Source organism: Oncorhynchus keta, chromosome 19 (assembly GCF_023373465.1).
Source record: "Oncorhynchus keta strain PuntledgeMale-10-30-2019 chromosome 19, Oket_V2, whole genome shotgun sequence".
Classification (NCBI taxonomy): domain Eukaryota; kingdom Metazoa; phylum Chordata; class Actinopteri; order Salmoniformes; family Salmonidae; genus Oncorhynchus; species Oncorhynchus keta.
Genome location: NC_068439.1, coordinates 82,202,826 through 82,211,212, shown reverse-complemented (window position 1 = coordinate 82,211,212; position 8,387 = coordinate 82,202,826). Strand labels below are relative to the sequence as shown.

Below are 8,387 nucleotides of genomic sequence, written 5' to 3'. Positions count from 1 at the left end.
AAATGTTACTAATTTATGAAACTAAAAAACACTACAACCTTATTTACATAAGTATTCAGACACTTTGCTATGATAATCAAAATTGAGCTCGGCTGCATCCTGTTTCCATTGATCATCCTTGAGATGTTTCTACAACTTGATTGGAGTCCACCTGGTGGTAAATTCAATTGATTGGACGTGATCTGGAAAGGCACACACCTGTCTATATAAGGTCCTACAGTTGACAGTGCATGTCGGAGAAAAAACCAAGCCATGAGATTTGAAGGAATTATCTGTAGAGTGATCGTGTCGAGGATCGTGTCAGGATTGTGTCGAGGCACAGATCTGGGGAAGGGTACCAAAACATTTCTGTAGCATTGAAGGTCCCCAAGAATAAAGTGGCCTCCATCATTCTTAAATGGAAGAAGTTTGGAACCACCAAGACTCTTCCTAGAGCTGGCCGCCCGGCCAAACTGAGCAATTGGGGGAGAAGGGCCTTGGTCAGGGAGGTGACCAAGAAGCTGATGGTCACTCTGACAGAGCTCCAGGGTTCCGCTGTGGAGATGGGAGAACCTTCCAGAAGGACAACCATCTCTGTAGCACTCCACCAATCAGGCCTTTATGGTAAAGAACCTGATCTAACATCTCTGGAGAGACCTGAAAACAGCTGTGCAGCGACTCTTCCTATCCAACCTGACAGAGCTTGAGAGGATCTGCAGAGAAGAATGGGAGAAACTTCCCAAATACAGGTGTGCCAAGCTGGTAGCGTCAAACCCAAGAAGACTGGAGGCTGAAATCACTGACAAATATTCTTCAACAAAGTACTGAGTAAAAGGTCCTGAATACTTATGTGAATGCTATTTTTTTTAATGCTAACTTCTATTTATTTAAACTGTGAATTTGTTACATTTTTATGAAAACCTGTTTTTACTTTGTCATTGTGTGTAGATTGATGAGGGGTTTAACATTTTATTTTAGAATAACGTAAACAAAATGTGGGGAGAGTCAAGGGGGTCTGAATACTTTCTGAATTTCATGTACCCTTGATTCTTTTTAAATGTCCCTCAAATGTCCCTCTGCGTTTGGGCGTTTGGGAGTTTGGCTGTTGTTTGGGTGTTTGGGTGTTAGGTTGTTGTTTGGGCGTTAGGGTGCTGTGGTGTTTGGGCGTTGGGGTGTTAGGGATACTCTATATATTCAGATGTCAGATTCCCTCCCCTGTTAAACTCTGTTTGGTCAACAACAACAACAACAACATCATCAACAACAGAATCAATCTAGGCTCGTTGTAGAGAGCTGACAACAATGTTCCCAAGTTGTTGGAGATGGCTTTCCCTGTAAACATCAAGCACTCTACTGGAGCCCCAATTGATTATCTTGCTTGTGAAGAATGTCAGAACCTTCAAATCACTTTACCTTGAGGAAGGAAAAGCCTGGAAAAAACCACACTGAGGAAGGGTAATGACAGTCCTAAATAATACACTTCTTTTGACCAAGGGCCCAGTTTGGGCCACAAACAAAAGGTTTAGCACTCAGTTAGCAGAGAAGCTATTCCTTCCCAAATCACAATCCCATTGGAATTATAATATAAACCACAATCTGAATATGAATGATGTCTGGTTTGGTGAAAGTGTTCTTCCATATGAGTCATGTGCAGGATGATGATGATGATGCTGACATCACAGGTCATTTCTATTGGTTAAGGGTATTATTATAGCAGCGGGGGCTGTGTCTCTGGCCAGAATCTCTCTTCTCTCTTCTCTGTCTATCTCTCTCTTCTCTCTCCTCTCTCTCCTCACCCCCTCTCTCTATCTCTCTCTCTTCTCTCTCTTCTCTCTCCCTCTCTCTCCTCCCCCCCCCTCTCTCTCTTCTCTCTCCTCCATCTCTCTTCTCTCCCCCCCCTCTCTCTTCTCTCCCCTCTCTCTCTCTGTCTCTCTCCTCTCTCTCTTTCTCTCCTCCCCCCTCTCTCTTCTCCCTCTCTCTTCTCTCTCTATCTCCCCCCCACATTCTCTCTCAATTTCATTCCATTCAAGTGGCTTTATTAGCATGGGAAACATATGTTAACATTGCCAAAGCAAGTGAAGTCTCTCTCTCTGTCTGTTTCTCTCTGTCTCTCTGTCTCTCTGTCTCTCTGTCTCTCTGTCTGTCTGTCTGTCTGTCTGTCTGTCTGTCTGTCTGTCTGTTTCTCTCTCTCTCTCTCTCTCTCTCTCTCTCTCTCTCTCTCTCTCTCTCTCTCTCTCTCTCTCTCTCTCTCTCTCTCCCTCTCCCTCTCCCTCTCTCTCTCTCTCTCTCTTTCTCTGTCTCTCTATCTCTCTCTCGCTCTCTGTCTCTCTCTCTTTTTCTATCACGGGCCATTACTGACGTAGCCTATTGGCTCACTGACAGACAGAGAGAGAGTCCGGCTCTATGAGCACCCAATGACCTTGTCAGGGATGTTAATGAGAAAGAAGGAAGAGAGTGTGGTTAAACAGTGACAGGGAGAATTTTTTAAACAGTGACAGGGAGAGGAGAGAGAGAGTGGTTAAACAGTGACAGAGAGAGAGGAGGAGAGAGTGGTTTAACAGTGACAGAGAGAGAGGAGGAGAGGAGGAGAGAGTGGTTTAACAGTGACAGGGAGAGAGGAGAGAGAGTGGTTTGACAGTGACAGAGAGAGTGGTTTAACAGTGACAGAGAGAGAGGAGGAGAGGAGGAGAGAGTGGTTTAACAGTGACAGAGAGAGAGGAGGAGAGAGTGGTTTAACAGTGACAGAGAGAGAGGAGGAGAGAGTGGTTTAACAGTGACAGAGAGAGAGGAGGAGATAGTGGTTTAACAGTGACAGAGAGAGAGGAGGAGATAGTGGTTTAACAGTGACAGGGAGGGGAGGAGAGAGTAGTTTAACAGTGACAGAGAGAGAGGAGGAGAGAGTGGTTTAACAGTGACAGAGAGAGAGGAGGAGAGAGTGGTTTAACAGTGACAGAGAGAGAGGAGGAGATAGTGGTTTAACAGTGACAGAGAGGGGAGGAGAGAGTGGTTTAACAGTGACAGGGAGAGAGGAGAGAGAGTGGTTTAACAGTGACAGAGAGAGGGGAGGGGAGAGTGGTTTAACAGTGACAGAGAGAGGAGGAGAGAGGAGAGAGTGGTTTAACAGTGACAGAGAGAGAGGAGGAGAGAGTGGTTTAACAGTGACAGAGAGAGAGGAGGAGAGGAGGAGAGAGTGGTTTAACAGTGACAGGGAGGGGAGGAGAGAGTGGTTTAACAGTGACAGAGAGAGAGGAGGAGAGAGTGGTTTAACAGTGACAGAGAGAGAGGAGGAGAGAGTGGTTTAACAGTGACAGGGAGGGGAGGAGAGAGTGGTTTAACAGTGACAGAGAGAGAGGAGGAGAGAGTGGTTTAACAGTGACAGAGAGAGAGGAGGAGAGAGTGGTTTAACAGTGACAGAGAGAGAGGAGGAGAGAGTGGTTTAACAGTGACAGAGAGAGAGGAGGAGAGAGTGGTTTAACAGTGACAGAGAGAGAGGAGGAGAGAGTGGTTTAACAGTGACAGAAGTTGTCTGAAACCAAATATTGTGATCTCAAATGTTTTTTCTCTCTCTGTCCCAAACACCATGTAAAGAAATGAATAAATTAACACAACTCCGCTCCGTCATTCATTGAATCAGAAATTCATCACAAAACACACTGATAATGCTTTAATTGCTTTCATGACTTTTTCATGGTAAGCCAACTTAGGGATGCCATGCCAGCAAACAAACGATGTGGTAATGCAGAATATTATTTTATATTTATTATATATATATATATATATAAAAGTACTACAAATAGAGAAATCATGTGACTAAATGGAATAAAAAGAAGAATGAAGTACACCCCCTGCTATATTGTGGATAAAGAGTTACCTGTCTAACAGAACACAGAGGGTGTTCTTTAATGGATTCCTCATCAACATCATCCAGGTAGAATCTGGAATTCCCCAGGGCAGCTGTCTAGGCCCCTTACTTTGTTAAATCTTTACTAACGACATGCCACTGGCTTTGAGGAAAGCCAGTGTGTCTATGTATGTGGATGACTCAACACTACACACATCAGCTACTACAGACTGAAATGACTAAAACACTTAACAAAGAGCTGCAGTTAGTTTCAGAGTGGGTGGCAAGGAATAATTTAGTCTAAAAGCATTGTATTTGGAACAAAACACTCACTAAACCCTAAACCTCAACTAAAACATGTAGTAAATAATGTGGAAATTGAGCAAGTTGAGGTGACTAAACTGCTCGGAGTAACACTAGATTGTAACCTGTTATGGTCAAAACATATTGATACAACAGTAGCTAAGATGGGGAGACGTCTGTCCATAATAAAGATCTGCTCTACATTCTTAACAACACTATCAAGAAGGCAGGTCCTACAGGCCCTGGTTTCTACCTTCTAGACAGCACTGTCAACAAGGCACGTCCTACAGGCCCTAGTTTCTACCTTCTTAACAACACTATCAACAAGGCAGGTCCTACAGGCCCTAGTTTCTACCTTCTTAACAACACTATCAACAAGGCAGGTCCTACAGGCCCTAGTTTCTACCTTCTTAACAACACTGTCAACAAGGCAGGTCCTACAGGCCTCTTAACAACACTATCAACAAGGCAGGTCCTATAGGACCTAGTTTCTACCTTCTTAACAACACTATCAACAAGGCAGGTCCTACAGGCCCTAGTTTCTACCTTCTTAACAACACTATCAACAAGGCAGGTCCTACAGGCCTCTTAACAACACTATCAACAAGGCAGGTCCTACAGGCCCTAGTTTCTACCTTCTTAACAACACTGTCAACAAGGCAGGTCCTACAGGCCCTAGTTTCTACCTTCTTAACAACACTATCAACAAGGCAGGTCCTACAGGCCCTAGTTTCTACCTTCTTAACAACACTTTCAACAAGGCAGGTCCTACAGGCCCTAGTTTCTACCTTCTTAACAACACTATCAACAAGGCAGGTCCTACAGGCCCTAGTTTCTACCTTCTTAACAACACTATCAACAAGGCAGGTCCTACAGGCCCTAGTTTCTACCTTCTTAACAACACTATCAAAAAGGCAGGTCCTAGAGGCCCTAGTTTCTACCTTCTTAACAATACTATCAACAAAGCAGGTCCTACAGGCCATAGTTTCTACCTTCTTAACACACTATCAACAAGGTAGGTCCTACAGGCCCTAGTTTCTACTTTCTTAACAACACTATCAACAAGGCAGGTCCTACAGGCCCTAGTTTCTACCTTCGTAACAACACTATCAACAAGGCAGGTCCTACAGGCCCTAGTTTCTACCTTCTTAACAACACTATCAACAAGGCAGGTCCTACAGGCCCTAGTTTCTACCTTCTTAACAACACTATCAACAAGGCAGGTCCTACAGGCCCTAGTTTCTACCTTCTTAACAACACTGTCAACAAGGCAGGTCCTACAGGCCTCTTAACAACACTATCAACAAGGCAGATCCTACAGGTCCTAGTTTCTACCTTCTTAACAACACTGTCAACAAGGCAGGTCCTACAGGCCCTAGTTTCTACCTTCTTAACAACACTATCAACAAGGCAGGTCCTACAGGCCCTAGTTTCTACCTTCTTAACAACACTATCAACAAGGCAGGTCCTACAGGCCCTAGTTTCTACCTTCTTAACAACACTTTCAACAAGGCAGGTCCTACAGGCCCTAGTTTCTACCTTCTTAACAACACTATCAACAAGGCAGGTCCTACAGGCCCTAGTTTCTACCTTCTTAACAACACTTTCAACAAGGCAGGTCCTACAGGCCCTAGTGTCTACCTTCTTAACAACACTATCAACAAGGCAGGTCCTACAGGCCCTAGTTTCTACCTTCTTAACAACACTATCAAAAAGGCAGGTCCTACAGGCCCTAGTTTCTACCTTCTTAACACACTATCAACAAGGCAGGTCCTACAGGCCCTAGTTTCTACCTTCTTAACAACACTATATAGTAGCTGCTGCCTTGGCAGGAACTAATGGGGATCCATAATAAACCCCAGGAAGAGCAGCTGCTGCCTTGGCAGGAACTAATGGGGATCCATAATAAATACCAGTATACAGACACAAGATAGAACCATGGGGTTTGAAGAGTTCTAGGTTTGGAGTGAGCGGCTCATAAGATTTCTCTTCATATTTGATTTGACTCTGAAGTTGTGTAGTTTGCTCTAAATTAAACCTGAATTAAATCTGCAGTGTCCCTGGAGAATCCTTCTTTATCCCAACCTAACATTACCAGTGTCCATGTAGAATCATTCTTTATCCCAACCTTACATTACCAGTGTCCATGTAGAATCCTTCTTTACCCCAACCTTACATTACCAGTGTCCATGTAGAATCATTCTTTATCCCAACCTTACATTACCAGTGTCCATGAAGAATCCTTCTTTACCCCAACCTTACATTACCAGTGTCCATGAAGAATCCTTCTTTACCCCAACCTTACATTACCAGTGTCCATGACAAATCATTCTTTACCCCTTCAGTACCAGTGTCCATGAAGAATCCTTCTTTATCCCAACCTTACATTACCAGTGTCCATGAAGAATCCTTCTTTACCCCAACCTTACATTACCAGTGTCCATGTAGAATCATTCTTTACCCCAACCTTACATTACCAGTGTCCATGAAGAATCCTTCTTTATCCCAACCTTACATTACCAGTGTCCATGCAGAATCATTCTTTACCTCTTCAGTACCAGTGTCACTGGAAAGGTTGGTAGACTTTAGAAAAGCAAGCAATAACTAAATGTACTGGATAAGACTCATGTTCCTTTCAAACTTTTACCCAGAATTTAGCAGAGAAGCATGTTTAGTTTCTTTAGCAAAGAACCACCAGTCAGGAGGAGACAGTTCAAGCACCAGCTATCAGAGCAGCTCACGGATTACTGCACCTGTACATAGCCCATCTATAATTTAGCCCAAACAACTGCCTCATCCCCTACTGTTTTTATTTATTTTGCTCCTTTGCACCCCATTATTTCTATCTCTACTTTGCACTTTCTTCCTTTGCAAATCTACCATTCCAGTGTTTTACTTGCTATATTGTATTTACTTTGCCACCATGACCTTTTTTTGCCTTTACCTCCCTTATCTCACCTCACTTGCTCACATTGTATATAGACTTATTTTTCTACTGTATTATTGACTGTATGTTTGTTTTACTCCATGTGTAACTCTGCGTTGTTGTATGTGTCGAACTGCTTTGCTTTATCATGGCCAGGTCGCAATTGTAAATGAGAACTTGTTCTCAACTAGCCTACCTGGTTAAATAAAGGTTAAATAAAAATATTAAAAAAGAAGTATGTGAAGAATTCGCAGAATTCTTTGTTGTTGACTTTATTATTATATATTTTTTTTACATAGAATTAAGCATAATGATTATGGCTCTAGATTTCAGGAAAAAAAAGCTGTTTCAAAACCTTTGTAAATATCATTACTTACTTTGTGCTCCCTTTTAAAATAAGGGTTGCTTGACGGCCCTGAATACAATGGATTCCTGTTCTATTCTATCTCTCTGTTATTTTAGCCTGCAGCGGCAGAGCCACACCAAGGGGATCTTTACATCTTGTTTTGATTGTTGCCATTTACACCCGCCAGCATCTCCTCTCAGGCGAGAAATGGAGTTGAAAGATTAATTGAATCATTTCATCCGCTCTCTCGCTCTCTCTCTCTCTCTCTCTCTCTCTCTCTCTCTCTCTCTCTCTCTCTCTCTCTCTCTCTGTCATCCCTCTTGCCGACCCTCATTCATGCCGTCAGTACTAAGTGTCCTAATCCTTTCATGAAAGTCTTCTGCTAGTTTGTTGGTTTGTCTCGCATGGCAGCACATTCCCCCCCCCCCAGCCAACAGGACAAAACAGCTGTGTGTCTGACTGGTGGGGCGCGAGCTAACACTGTAGAAGTTCAACCCACATTGTCAGGTTAAAAGAGCATTCAGACTCCAATGCGTCGTGGTTAATTTTGCGTGGTTTTGATAAATTAATGAAGACGTGAAGACATGACTTGACTCTCTGACTCATCCCTATAGCTGATCAGAAGTGGGGTCATCTGTGACTGGGTACTACTAGGTCAGTACATGATTTATACTATATTCTACTAAACACCAACTCAGTGGCCTTGTGGTTAGTGTCTGCCCTGAGATTGGAAGGTTGGAAGTCACACCAAAGACTGTAAAAATAGGACCGTATGCGTTTCTGCTTGACACTCAACATTAAGGAGATAGATTGATGTACCTGCCTGCAGTGGTGTAAAGTACTCAAGTAAAACTTCTTTAGTCGTTTTTTTTGGGTTGGTATCTGTAATTTACTTTACTATTTATATTTTTGACAACTTTTACTTCACTACATTCCTAAAGAAAATATCATACTTTTTACTCCATACATTTTCTTGAACACCCAAAAGTTAC

General features: G+C 43.0%; 1 long non-coding RNA gene across 1 annotated transcript; it reads right to left on the bottom strand.

Moving 5' to 3' along the window:
* Positions 1-4,389: 4,389 nt before the first annotated feature.
* On the bottom strand, positions 4,390-5,626 carry LOC127909642 (uncharacterized). Its single transcript, XR_008072242.1, has 4 exons — positions 5,510-5,626; positions 5,268-5,369; positions 4,912-5,013; positions 4,390-4,529 (listed from the first exon to the last, which is right to left on the bottom strand). It is a non-coding gene; the product is annotated as an uncharacterized LOC127909642 (long non-coding RNA).
* Between the last annotated feature and the right edge of the window lie 2,761 nt (positions 5,627-8,387).